Source organism: Lithobates pipiens, unplaced genomic scaffold, assembly GCF_037356315.1.
Source record: "Lithobates pipiens isolate NorthernLeopardFrog02 unplaced genomic scaffold, aLitPip1_a1.2 Scaffold_63, whole genome shotgun sequence".
Lineage (NCBI taxonomy): Eukaryota > Metazoa > Chordata > Amphibia > Anura > Ranidae > Lithobates > Lithobates pipiens.
In genome coordinates, this window is record NW_027507885.1 from 1287302 (window position 1) to 1301007 (window position 13706).

The window sequence follows — 13706 nt, forward strand, 5'->3', positions numbered from 1 at the left end:
ATAGCCAGTCCGAAACATCTGTACAAGTGGCGGCCACATCATCCCCTCCAGCCCACAACAACTCCTGAGACCGTGTCCCCAAAATGTCCTCATCTTCCATAACTAACTCCGAATCTCTGTATTCCTCTCCCGGTATATAGTTAACTAAAGGTGTACTCACAGCCAGACTCTTCTCCGAAGCAACCTTCTTCTGCCGATTAGATCCAGCCGGACTCGGTGGCGGAACTTTACATGGACTCCGGGAAGACTTTGTGTGCCTCACTTTCTCCAAAGGAGGCATAGTGATTTCTGTAGTGGTGGTAGGAGCCGTGTCCATCTGCTCCAGAGTGGTTTCCTCAGCAGTCTCAGTAGCAGACGCAGTGGCATCTCTCTCTGGGATGTCGGCAACGACAGGTGTCACCGCAGTGGAAGGCTTTACCGAAGGGGTGAAGATGGCTGACTCCTCGGTTGTCACGCCCGTGGTCCAGTCCATGTGGTAGGCCTTTGGTAGTGTGACTGACTGCTCCACTTTAAACGTGTACTCCCCACATTTCTTGCATCGGGAGAATGGCCGAGGGTTGGCGACCAAGTCGTCCGCACTTTCCGCACAGCATACCCAGGCCCTCGATGTCTCCAATGGTGTACAGAATGAACCGCCCCCTGCGGCAGCAGGCGAATGCCCCGGTCCGTAAGTACAGTACCAGGCAACTGTATTCCTGCGGGACCCCTTCCGAGAGGCATCCTAGGTCCTGGCGCAGGCTGCATTCCTGGGACACGGTACATTTTCCGGAAAACTTTTTCTCCAAACTCAGAGAAAAAAAAAAATGTCAACCGCTCTTTCCTCCTTCTGCAGCACACTCTCACGCGGTGCCTCGTGCAGAAAAGAACAACTCAGACTCCTCCCACTGGGATGCTCAGGTTACGCAACTTCACTGGCTTTTTGGCAAGGGCTCCTCCCACGTTTACGCACCTCATTGAAAGTCCAAGTAAAGATGGCACCGATGGCGCAGTTACAAAACACAACCCTCTGTCCTTGCTTTACCACGTGTACAGTTCCTTTGCGGGGTAGCGGTAAAATCCCGGACTACGAGCCCCCACATGTAGCACTAACCCCTAAAAGAGCTGCTGGTTATTGTTTGGGCTTACCATTACCTTCCGTTCTCCTTGTGACACGTCTAGGGCGTGTCCGGTGGTCGGTGTCCGGTGGTCGGTGTCCGGTGGTCGGTGTCCGGTGGTCGGTGTCCCGTGGTCGGTGTCCCGTGGTCGGTGGCCCAGTAACTTGAGACTGACAACAGATCCACTTGAATGGATTTTATTTTCAAACTTCAACCATTGAACAGTCTATAACTTGGGATCAGAGGGTTGGGAAGGAGGTTCAGGTTCTCTTAATGTCAAAGTCTATAAACATTGAAGAACTTGATTACTTTGACTGCATCCAGAGAACAGCCAATCACAACTGGATGGTCACTCAGGTTGGACAGTTCGTCTCTCACAAGGTCTCGCAGCCAACAAGGTGCTTCCTCAGGAACAAGTCTCTGCCACAGACGTTGTTGTAGAACATGTAGGGAAACACTTGTAGGATTCCTGGATCTTTCAGCCCACTTGGTGATATCCACAAGTCCGGATTCTCTCGGGTACTTCAGCCCTTCCAGGCTCTTGCTAAGAAAACCAACCCGTACGTGGTGTTCTTCTGAAGAGTCCTCCCCTGGAATGCTCGAAGTACAATATCTCCCGAACCGGAGACGGCACCCAACCACCTTGGAATCCTTCCTTAGTTCCCTTGCCTTGGGCTAGCCAGCCCAGAGGCATTAAAGTCATGTGGATCCGCACCCCAGGCCATAGCCTTCCTGGGGGCTGGTCAGGAGGACCAGGACCATGTAATCAGCACTTCATACTGGACCAGAACCCCGAACCACATGACGTCCGCATCTTAAATACCCTCTCCCAGAGGGCACAGCGAGAGGGCCACTCCCACTGACCTGACTCTTAAAGAGAGTAATTTAAGAGCCTGACCAGACCATAGTTCCACACCTGCCATCAGAGACAGCGCCCCCTGTGGCCAGGCTGAACATCTCACAGCCCAGTCAGACTGACTGACACAGAAGTCAAATTTAGACAAATAGGCCCAAACCAAACTGTAGTTTGGGTAAAGTTTTAACTTTGAAAAACATAGTGTGTGCTCTACAGGAGCCCGTCGCTACATAGATATACACACAGTATTTGACAAAAGTCAGTACACCCCTAAGTGAAAATGTCCAAATTGGGCCCAAAGTGTCACTATTTTGTGTGGCCGCCATTATTTTCCAGCACTGCCTTCACCCTATTGGGCATGGAGGTCACCAGAGCTTCACAGGTCACCACTGGAGTCCTCTTCCCCTCCCCCATGATGACATCACAGAGCTGGTGGATGTTGGAGACCTTCCCCTCCTCCCCCTTCCCTCTGAGGATGTCCCACAGATGATCAATAGGGTTTAGGTCTGGAGACATGCTTGGCCAGTCCATCACCTTTACCCTCAGCTTCTTTAGCAAGGCAGTGGTGGTGTTGGAGGTGTGTTTGGGGTGGTTATCATGTTGGAATACTGCCCTGCGGTCCAGTCTCTGAAGGGAGGGGATCATGCTCTGCTTCAGTATGTCACAGTACATGTTGGCATTCATGGTCCCCTCAATGATCTGTAGCCCCCCAGTGCCGGTGTTCTATCATATACTGTCCCCCATCGGATAGTGTCCGCTGTGTAGTGCGCATGCGCAGTACACAGCAACACACAGATTCCGAAATTACCCGAAGATGAACGGCGCCTGTGCCATGAGTCCAGGTTCTAGCCCCACCATCCAAGTGGACATAGAGTTGGAATATAAAAGAGCCGAGCGCAGCGAGGGGTGAGCCCGTGAGGGGCCCTCTAATTTTCCCAACCCTATGTCCGCTTGGATGATGGGGCTACCACCTCCACTCACAGCGCAGGCGCCATTCATCTTCGGAGATTTTCCCGAAGCTTCTTCTGCTCCGTACTGCGCATGCGCAGTACGGGGCGGACACTATATGATGGCCGGACACTATCTGCCAGAACACCGGCAGCACTCATGCAGCCCCAGACCACGACACCCCCACCACCATGCCTGACTGTAGACAAGACACACTTGTCTTTGTCCTCCTCACCTGGTTGCCCCCACACACGCCTGACACCATCTGACACCAAATACCTTTATCTTGGTCTCATCAGACCACAGGACATGGTTCCAGTAATCCATCTCCTTAGTCTGCTTGTCTTCAGCAAACTGTTTGTGGTCTTTCTTGTGCATCATCTTTAGAAGAGGCTTCCTTCTGGGATGGCAGCCATGCAGACCAATTTGATGCAGTGTGCGGCGTATGGTCTGAGCACTGACAGGCTGACCCCCCCCCACCCCTACAACCTCTGCAGCAATGCTGGCAGCGCTCATACGTCTATTTCCCAAAGACAACCTCTGGATATGACGCTGATCACGTGACCTCAACTTCTTTGGTGGACCATGGTGAGGCCTGTTCTGAGGGGAACCTGTCCTGTTATACCGCTGTATGGTCTTGGCCACCGTGCTGCGGATCAGTTTCAGGGTCTTGGCAATCCTCTTATAGCCTAGGCCATCTTTATGTAGAGCGACAATTCTTATCTTCAGATCCTCAGAGAGTTCTTTGCTATGAGGTGACATGTTGTACTTCCAGTGACCAGTATGAGAGAGTGAGAGCGATAACACCAAATTTAACACACCTGCTCCCCATTCACACCTGAGACCTTGTAACACTAACAAGTCACATGACACCGGGGAGGGAAAATGGCTAATTGGGCCCCAATTTGGAGATTTTCCCCTTAGGGGTTTACTGACTTTTGTTGCCAGCGGTTTAGACATTAATGGCTGTGTGTTGAGTTATTTTGAGGGGACAGGAAATGTACACTGTTATACAAGCTGTACACTCATGGGAAATGTAGTTGCAAAACATGTGGGGTGCCGAGGTTCGCCATCACTGCCCTAGAGAATAAAATGGTGGGTGTTGCAATTTTTAATGTCCACACTATTTGTGCAGCAGTTTTTCAAATGCTTTTATTTTTTTTGGGGGGCGGGGATAAAATACATTTTATTTCACCATTTTATTTCTTCCCTTTAACCCCTTCAATACTGGGCACTTAGACACCTTCCTGCCCAGGCCATTTTCCAGCTTTCAGCGCTGTCGCACTTTGAATGACAATTATGCCCCGTACACACGATTGCACTATCTGGCGGACTTGGAGGCGGACAATCCACCCGTGTGTGGGCTCCGGCGGACTTTTTTTTTTTCCCCGTGGACTTAGAAAGAAGTTTTGACTCAGAATTGTCTGACAGTCCAGCGGACAATCCGCCCGTCTGTGTGCTAGTCCGCCGGACTTTTGAAATGAACGGACTTGTCCGCACACGGAGGAGAGTCCGCCATTTTGAACGCGGCTCCAGGTAGACGGGACTAGCGAAGGAAGTCACCTGGTATGGACTTAAAGGGGATTCACCTGGTGAAAAAAGTGTAAATAAAACACAACACAAGGTTTTAAAATTTATTGCACAGCTCCGGGGGTCTTCTTCCGTCTTCGGGGGTCTTCTCGCCGGACTCCTCCGCTATCTTCTGCTAGCTCTTTTACTAGCGGAGGAGCCCGGCTTTCTTCTTCTTCGTCGCCACCGCCGCCCGGGGGTCTTCTTCCGACTTTGGGGGTCTTGTCCCCCTCTTCGGTTCTTCTTGCCGGGCCTCCTCTTTCTTCTCCCAGCTCTTCTACTAGCGGTGGCCCGGTCTGAAGAGGGGGACAAGACCTCCGAAGTCGGAAGAAGACCCCCGGGCGGCGGTGACGACTAAGAAGAAGAAAGCTGGGCTCCTCCGCTAGTAAAAGAGCTAGCAGAAGATAGCGGAGGAGTCCGGCGAGAAGACCCCCCAAGACGGAAGAAGACCCCCGGAGCTGGTCAAATCCCATTTCCCCCACCGTGACGGATGAATGCCACTTCCCCCAACCTTGACTGATGAATCCCACTCCCCCCCCCCCCCCACCGTGACGGATGAATGCCACTTCCCCCCCCCACCGTGACGGATGAATGACACTCCCCCCCCACCGTGACGGATGAATGACACTCCCCCCCCACCGTGACGGATGAATGCCACGTCCCCCCCCCACCGTGACGGATGAATGCCACTTCTCCCCCCCCCCACCGTGACGGACGAATGCCACTTCTCCCCCCCCCACCGTGACGGATGAATGCCACGTCCCCCCCCCACCGTGACGGATGAATGCCACTTCTCCCCCCCCCCCCCACTGTGACGGACGAATGCCACTTCCCCCCCCCCCCCCCCCCCCACCGTGACGGATGAATGCCACTTCTCCCCCCCCCACCGTGACGGATGAATGCCACTTCCCCCCCCCCCCCCCCACCGTGACGGATGAATGCCACTTCCCCCCCCCCCCCACCGTGACGGATGAATGCCACTTCTCCCCCCCCCCCCACCGTGACGGATGAATGCCACTTCTCCCCCCCCCCACCGTGACGGATGAATGCCACTCCCCCCCCCCACCGTGACGGATGAATGCCACTCCCCCCCCCCCCACCGTGACGGATGAATGCCACTCCCCACCGTGACGGATGAATGCCACTTCCCCCCCCCCCCCCACCGTGACGGATGAATGCCACTTCCCCCCCACCGTGACGGATGAATACCACTTCTCCCCCCCCCACCGTGACGGATGAATGCCACTTCCCCCCCCCCCCACCGTGACGGATGAATGCCACTTCTCCCCCCCCCCCCCCCCGTGACGGATGAATACCACTTCTCCCCCCACCGTGACGGATGAATGCCACTTCCCCCCCACCGTGACGGATGAATGCCACTTCCCCCCCCACCATGACGGATGAATGCCACTTCCACCCCCCACCCCCACCGTGATGGCTGAATCCCACTTCCCCCAACCTTGACTGATAAATGCAACTTCCCCCCCCACCGTGACGGACGAATGCCACTTCCCCCCCACCGTGACGGACGAATGCCACTTCCCCCCCACCGTGACGGACGAATGCCACTTCCCCCCCACCGTGACGGACGAATGCCACTTCCCCCCCCCCCACCGTGACGGACGAATGCCACTTCCCCCCCCCCCCACCGTGACGGACGAATGCCACTTCCCCCCCCCCCCCACCGTGACGGATGAATGCCACTTCTCCCCCCCAACCTTGACTGATGAATCCCACTTCCCCCAACCTTGACTGATAAATGCAACTTCCCCCCCCACCGTGACGGACGAATGCCACTTCCCCCCCACCGTGACGGACGAATGCCACTTCCCCCCCCCCCACCGTGACGGATGAATGCCACTTCCCCCCCCCCCCACCGTGACGGATGAATGCCACTTCCCCCCCCCCCCACCGTGACGGATGAATGCCACTTCCCCCCCCCCCCACCGTGACGGATGAATGCCACTTCCCCCCCCCCCCCACCGTGACGGATGAATGCCACTTCCCCCCCCCCCCACCGTGACGGATGAATGCCACTTCCCCCCCACCGTGACGGATGAATGCCACTTCCCCCCCCACCGTGACGGATGAATGCCACTTCCCCCCCCCCCACCGTGACGGATGAATGCCACTTCCCCCCCCCACCGTGACGGATGAATGCCACTCCCCCCCCCCCCCCCCACCGCGACGGATGAATGCCACTTCCCCCCCCCACCGCGACGGATGAATGCCACTTCCCCCCCCCACCGTGACGGATGAATGCCACTCCCCCCCCACCGTGACGGATGAATGCCACTTCCCCCCCCCACCGTGACGGATGAATGCCACTTCCCCCCCCACCGTGACGGATGAATGCCACTTCCCCCCCCCACCGTGACGGATGAATGCCACTCCCCCCCCCCCCACCGCGACGGATGAATGCCACTTCCCCCCCCACCGCGACGGATGAATGCCACTTCCCCCCCCCCCACCGTGACGGATGAATGCCACTCCCCCCCCCCACCGTGACGGATGAATACCACTTCTCCCCCCCCCACCGTGACGGATGAATGCCACTTCCCCCCCCCCCCCACCGTGACGGATGAATGCCACTTCTCCCCCCCCCCCCCACCGTGACGGATGAATACCACTTCTCCCCCCCCACCGTGACGGACGAATGCCACTTCCCCCCCCCACCGTGACGGATGAATGCCACTTCCCCCCCCACCGTGACGGATGAATGCCACTTCCCCCCCCACCGTGACGGATGAATGCCACTTCCCCCCCCACCGTGACGGATGAATGCCACTTCCACCCCCCACCCCCACCGTGATGGCTGAATCCCACTTCCCCCAACCTTGACTGATAAATGCAACTTCCCCCCCCACCGTGACGGACGAATGCCACTTCCCCCCCACCGTGACGGACGAATGCCACTTCCCCCCCCCCCCCCCCACCGTGACGGACGAATGCCACTTCCCCCCCCCCCCCACCGTGACGGACGAATGCCACTTCCCCCCCCCCCCACCGTGACGGATGAATGCCACTTCTCCCCCCCAACCTTGACTGATGAATCCCACTTCCCCCAACCTTGACTGATAAATGCAACTTCCCCCCCCACCGTGACGGATGAATGCCACTTCCCCCCCACCGTGACGGATGAATGCCACTTCCCCCCCCCCCACCGTGACGGATGAATGCCACTTCCCCCCCCCACCGTGACGGATGAATGCCACTCCCCCCCCCCCCACCGCGACGGATGAATGCCACTTCCCCCCCCACCGCGACGGATGAATGCCACTTCCCCCCCCCCACCGTGACGGATGAATGCCACTCCCCCCCCACCGTGACGGATGAATGCCACTCCCCCCCCCACCGTGACGGATGAATGCCACTCCCCCCCCCACTGTGACGGATGAATGCCACTCCCCCCCCCACCGTGACGGATGAATGCCACTCCCCCCCCACCGTGACGGATGAATGCCACTCCCCCCCCCCACCGTGATGGCTGAATCCCACTTCCCCCAACCTTGACTGATGAATGCAACTTCCCCCCCCACCGTGACGGACGAATGCCACTTCCCCCCCCACCGTGACGGACGAATGCCACTTCCCCCCCCACGTGACGGACGAATGCCACTTCCCCCCCACCGTGACGGACGAATGCCACTTCCCCCCCACCGTGACGGACGAATGCCACTTCCCCCCCCACCGTGACGGACGAATGCCACTTCCCCCCCACCGTGACGGACGAATGCCACTTCCCCCCCACCGTGACGGACGAATGCCACTCCCCCTCCCCCACCGTGACTGATGAATCCCACTTCGCCCCCACCATGACGGCTGAATCCCACTCCCCCCCCCCCCCCCCATGACGGATGAATAATGGTACTACTGGTGGGTACTGGTGACTGGCAGTGGGTGATACTGGCACTGTTGGCTTCTGTCCCAGATCGCAGGTTCCCGTGCATTAGTGTGAGAGAAGCATGCGGTTGCAGTAGAGAGCAGAGCGGATGTTTCCTGTCACAGGTGGAGAAGATTTGAAGGGCCCGGGACAATACAGGAAGCATTGGCTCTGCTTCCCCTTGCGGCAGCTCCGTTCTTCGTGCTGATGCTCAGAGAATGCGGGTCTGGAACTCGCGATCTGGGCTTGCCGACCTGCCGTCTCGGAGCAAGGCGTGGCAGGCCACATCGGTTTGGCACCCCCGCTCTGGAGTCCAGTGGCGGCGTGCTTTACACCACGCCATCCTACGCTCCGCATTGCACTCAGTGATGTAAGGCTTGGATGGAGATCCTCGGCTGCGGAAACCCGTTCCACGGAGCTCTCTGCTCTCTGAACTCACTGTTGTTGTGCTAATCTGAGGGCCACACCAAGGAGATCTGTGCATAGTGACTCTGCAGACAGTTGGTGACGATTCTGAGCGCTCGGCATGCGCTGACCCCGCTCTGTTATTTTACGTGGCCTATCACTTTGTGGCTGAGTTGCTGTTGTTCCCAGTTGCTTCCACTTTTCTTATAATACAGGGGACCGTGGAATATTTTAGTAGCAAGGAAATTTCACAGATGGGCTTATTGTACAGGTGGCCACCTTTCCTGGTACCACGCTTGTATTCACTGAGCGACCCGTTCCTTCACAAATGTTTGTAGAAGCCTTAATTCTATACACCTGTGGTCATGGAGGAGATTGGAACACCTGAATCCAATGATTTGGAGGGGTGTCCCAATACTTTTTGCAATAGTATGTCTATTTACGTACATTTACAAATGAGAAGGCCAGTATGGTGGCCTGAATTTATGGGAGGAGCCCGGTGGGTATTTAAGCTGGCCGCTCGCCCTTGCTCTCTGTCGGTTCCAGTACGCGGTTCGTTACGTCACCAGGCCGACTCTTCAGCTCACTGCATGTTCGTGGCTCTGTTGTTCCGAATACAATATGTTGCGGTTGATTATTCGTGGTTTGTTGTTCAAAGTCTTGCTCGCTGTCACAGGTAGGATTTGTTACCCCCCCCTTGTTGTATCACGTTCAACCAGCTTGTTTCTTGTTTTGTTCCCCATTCCTTGTTTGGTTCTGCCACGGAGCTTTCCGAATTGTTTGTAGGCTTTCAGTACGCAGTAGTCGCAGGCGCTTTCCCTGTTTTCTTCTCCGATTCACAACGGATGCGTGGCACACTTACCACAGTCTGATTTGTACCTAATCGCATCAGCAGCACTACGGTTCGCATCGGACACGTCCTGCGTCGATTCACACCGCTCACCCCCCCCCCCCATATCCTACTAACGAGTCATTGTCCCACTAACGGTCCATATCACTTCATGCCATACGCATCACACCGATTCGAGCCCCAACTCGCCACAAACGCTTTGCTTCACTCGCATCCCACGCACCGATCGTAGTGGATCGTACCGTACCCTACGATTCGTTATTTATATCATTGTTCTGACCGTTTTGGATCATATCGCACTCCAAACCGAGCCTAGTCACATCGGCGGCACAACCGTTCGCATCACGAGTATTCCACACTCGACTCGTTACACTCCTTATCGTAAATCTACGCTTCGTTAGGTAGGCCATTTTTCACAGTTCGTTCCTCCACCTACTCATTTCTTCTGTCATTTTTCGCCTATCAGTAGGTTACCTTCGTTGCAATCGCTGCAAAACTCGTATCTCGGCACATACCCCTTGCATTTGCTACAAACGGGCTTCTCAGCCTAAGACACCTCGTACTCGCATCTCGGCAGTTACCCCATCCGCTACGCCCCAAACGTGGTTCTCAGCCTAAGACTCCTCGTACTCGCATCTCGGCAGTTAGCCATCCGCTACACCCCAAATGTGGTTCTTAGCCTAAGACTCCTCGTACTCGCATCTCGGCAGTTACCCATCCGCTACACCCCAAACGTGGTTCTCAGCCTAAGACTCCTCGTACTCGCATCTCGGCAGTTAGCCATCCGCTACACCCCAAACGTGGTTCTTAGCCTAAGACTCCTCGTACTCGCATCTCGGCAGTTACCCCATCCGCTACACCCCAAACGTGGTTCTCAGCCTAAGACTCCTCGTACCCGCATCTCGCCAGTTACCCATCTGCTACACCCCAAACGTGGTTCTCAGCCTAAGACTCCTCGTACTCGCATCTCGGCAGTTACCCCATCCGCTACGCCCCAAACGTGGTTCTCAGCCCAAAATTCCTCGTACTCGCATCTCAGCAGTTACCCCATCCGCTACACCCCAAACGTGGTTCTCAGCCTAAAATTCCTCGTACTCGCATCTCGGCAGTTACCCATCCGCTACACCCCAAACGTGGTTCTCAGCCTAAAACTCCTCGTACTCGCATCTCAGCAGTTACCCATCCGCTACACCCCAAACGTGGTTCTCAGCCTAAGACTTCTTGTACTCACATCTCAGCAGTTACCCATCTGCCACGCCCCAAACGGGCTTCTCAGCCTAAGACTCCTCGTACTCGCATCTCGGCAGTTACCCATCCGCTACACCCCAAACGTTTGTTCTCAGCCTAAAACTCCTCGTACTCACATCTCAGCAGTTACCCATCCGCTACACCCCAAACGTGGTTCTCAGCCTAAAACTCCTCGTACTCACATCTCAGCAGTTACCCATCTGCCACGCCCCAAACGGGCTTCTCAGCCTAAGACTCCTCGTACTCGCATCTCGGCAGTTACCCATCCGCTACGCCCCAAACGTGGTTCTCAGCCTAAAACTCCTCGTACTCGCATCTCGGCAGTTACCCATCCGCTACACCCCAAACGTGGTTCTCAGCCTAAGACTCCTCGTACTCGCATCTCGGCAGTTACCCATCCGCTACACCCCAAACGTTTGTTCTCAGCCTAAAACTCCTCGTACTCGCATCTCGGCCGTTACCCATCCGCTACACCCCAAACGTGCTTCTCAGACTAAAACTCCTTGCAAACGCTGCAAGTACGCATCTCAACATAACCTCTTGAAAATCGCTGCAAACACACTCCGTGGCACTCGCACAGCCACACTTCGTTTTAGTGGCACTTCATCAGCTACTCGTCTCCAGTGGCATTCATACGAGCCACTCATTATTTTACTCTTTCTCCCTAGGGTCAGTGATGGAGAACCTCGGCACCCCAGATGTTTGGGAACTACATTTCCCATGATGCTCTGGCACTCTGCAGTGTAGTTGAGCATCATGGAAAATGTAGTTCCAAAACATCTGGGGTGCCAATGTTCACCACCACTGGTCTAGGGTCAATCGAGTTCAGGTGCCGTCCTGTACCAGGTTGGACGTTATTTCCCAGGTTAAAAACTAAATAAACGAAATGATTGCATCTTCACCGGGGCCAGTCACACACAAAGGGCCCCAAAAGGGGGAATTGGGGGGGGGGGGAGAAAAATGTAAAAAATCTCTTGCCGCACTTCTGTCACCCCCCTACTACAAGTATTCCCGGTGGACCGAGTTCGATCCTAACCAGGACCTCACTACTAGAGTGTCAGCCGGGTGCTACGTTGTTCACGGGTTTCTCCATCACATCACTCTCTGCAGCGCCCTTGCGCTATACTGTTACTTCACATACATCATTGGACGTACTCTTCAGGCGTTAGTTTCTGTCACATATGTCTATACATGACACTCCATTTTCGAAGGACGCCCTTCACCTCGCAAAGAAGGTCACTTAACGGTGGGCTTGCTGGCAGTGCCAGTGTTGGCAGGCCGAGCATACGTCGCCCTCTACAGATCGCAACATTCCTACGTAGGCCGTACCAGACGTCATCTTCAGGTCACAGCACGCCCTGGGGTTCTGGTCTTTTTAGGTTTGTGCTTGCCACAAACGGGCACCGGAGCTATTGGTTACCTGGCCAGTTGCCTCCTGGCTCACCTCGGTCGCCTCGCACTCTTCTGAGTTTTCTAAAATGTCACTCTACACAGTTCTGCCACAACAGAACGCTGTCAGCTCCAGTCTACACCCATCATTCCTTTTCTTGTACTTCTCTTATTTTTCTTCCTCCTCAGAGTTTTCTCTTTTACCACTTTGCTCTCTATCCTACGGCGATGTCTCTTCTTAAACATGAGCACCGCCCGCCCCTTTTGTCTTCTAGCCAGAGCCATAGGCTGGCAGCGAGGACCCCACACCTGCCCCTTTGTCACCTTTCGCGGGCTCAGAGTGGGGCAGCATACAGTCCCTCAGGGGATGGACCATCCTCAAGCTCATTTCTGAGCTGAGACATTCCCTTTCCCACCACGGCCAGGAAGGTAGAGCTTTTCAGGCTCCTCTTCCCGCCCCCAGCTATAGCCGGGCCCAGCACCTAGCAGGCATCCCTGCAATCCTTCTCCGGGGCCACTTCCCAGCTGCATTCTTTAAAGCGGGAGTCCGCCGGGAGTTCCGCCGTTTTTTTTTTTTTTTTTTTTTTTTTTTTTTTTTTAAAGCCAGCAGCTACAAATACTGCAGCTGCTGACTTTTAAAATAATGACACTTACCCGCCCAGCACGCCCGCGATGTCGGCACCCGAAGCCGGTCTCTCGGGTGCTGCCGCCGCCATCTTGGGCATGGGAATCAGGAAGTGGAGCCTTTCGGCTTCATTTCCCGGTTCCCTACTGCGCATGCGCGAGTCGCGCTGCGCAATAAGGACGGTCCCCGCTGTCTCTGGGATCCGTGTGTTTCCCAGCAGGCAGCGGGGGACTTTCGGAAAGGGGCGTGGATTCTGCAGAGAGGGGCGTTCCTTTCTGCAGAATCTACGCCGGAAGTGGGTGCAGATACCTGTACTGTACAGGTACCTTCTCCCCCCTCCCCCCTGAAAGGTGCCAATTGTGGCGCCGGAGGGGGGGAGGATTCCATTGAGCGGAAGGTCCACTTTAGGGTGGAGCTCCGCTTTAATCTCCTCCTTAACCGCAACAGTTTTGGATGTCCAGACCAGAGTCATCCTTTTGGAAGTTCGCCCACCCATGGCCCTCCCTGATCTGGTCTTGGTCCCTGTAAAGGTAGGTCCTTGCTCTGTTAGGTGCTCGATTTCCCTCTTCCTATCTCGCCTAGGCCGTGGTCTGGATAAACTTGGGAGTCCCATTCACCGGTGAGATAATCAAGGCACATACACGAGATGTACGTGAATAATGATTACGATTTAATGTTTTGAATACAACAGGTTATATGCTGAAACAGTTGGGGTGGCGCCCTGTGGAGTAGCCAATCAGGGATCCGCTCGTAGCTATACACCAAACTTTTCCTAGTAACAGGTTTATTGACAGAACAAGCAAAATAAGCAGAAATTGTCTTCACGGCAAAGCGCGTCA

At 55.5% G+C, this 13706-nt stretch overlaps 1 protein-coding gene across 1 annotated transcript in view; it reads left to right on the forward strand.

Moving 5' to 3' along the window:
• The window catches only part of LOC143958877 (uncharacterized), a 72937-nt gene that overhangs the window by 4406 nt on the left and 54825 nt on the right, over nucleotides 1-13706 (forward strand). The window lies entirely within an intron of this gene.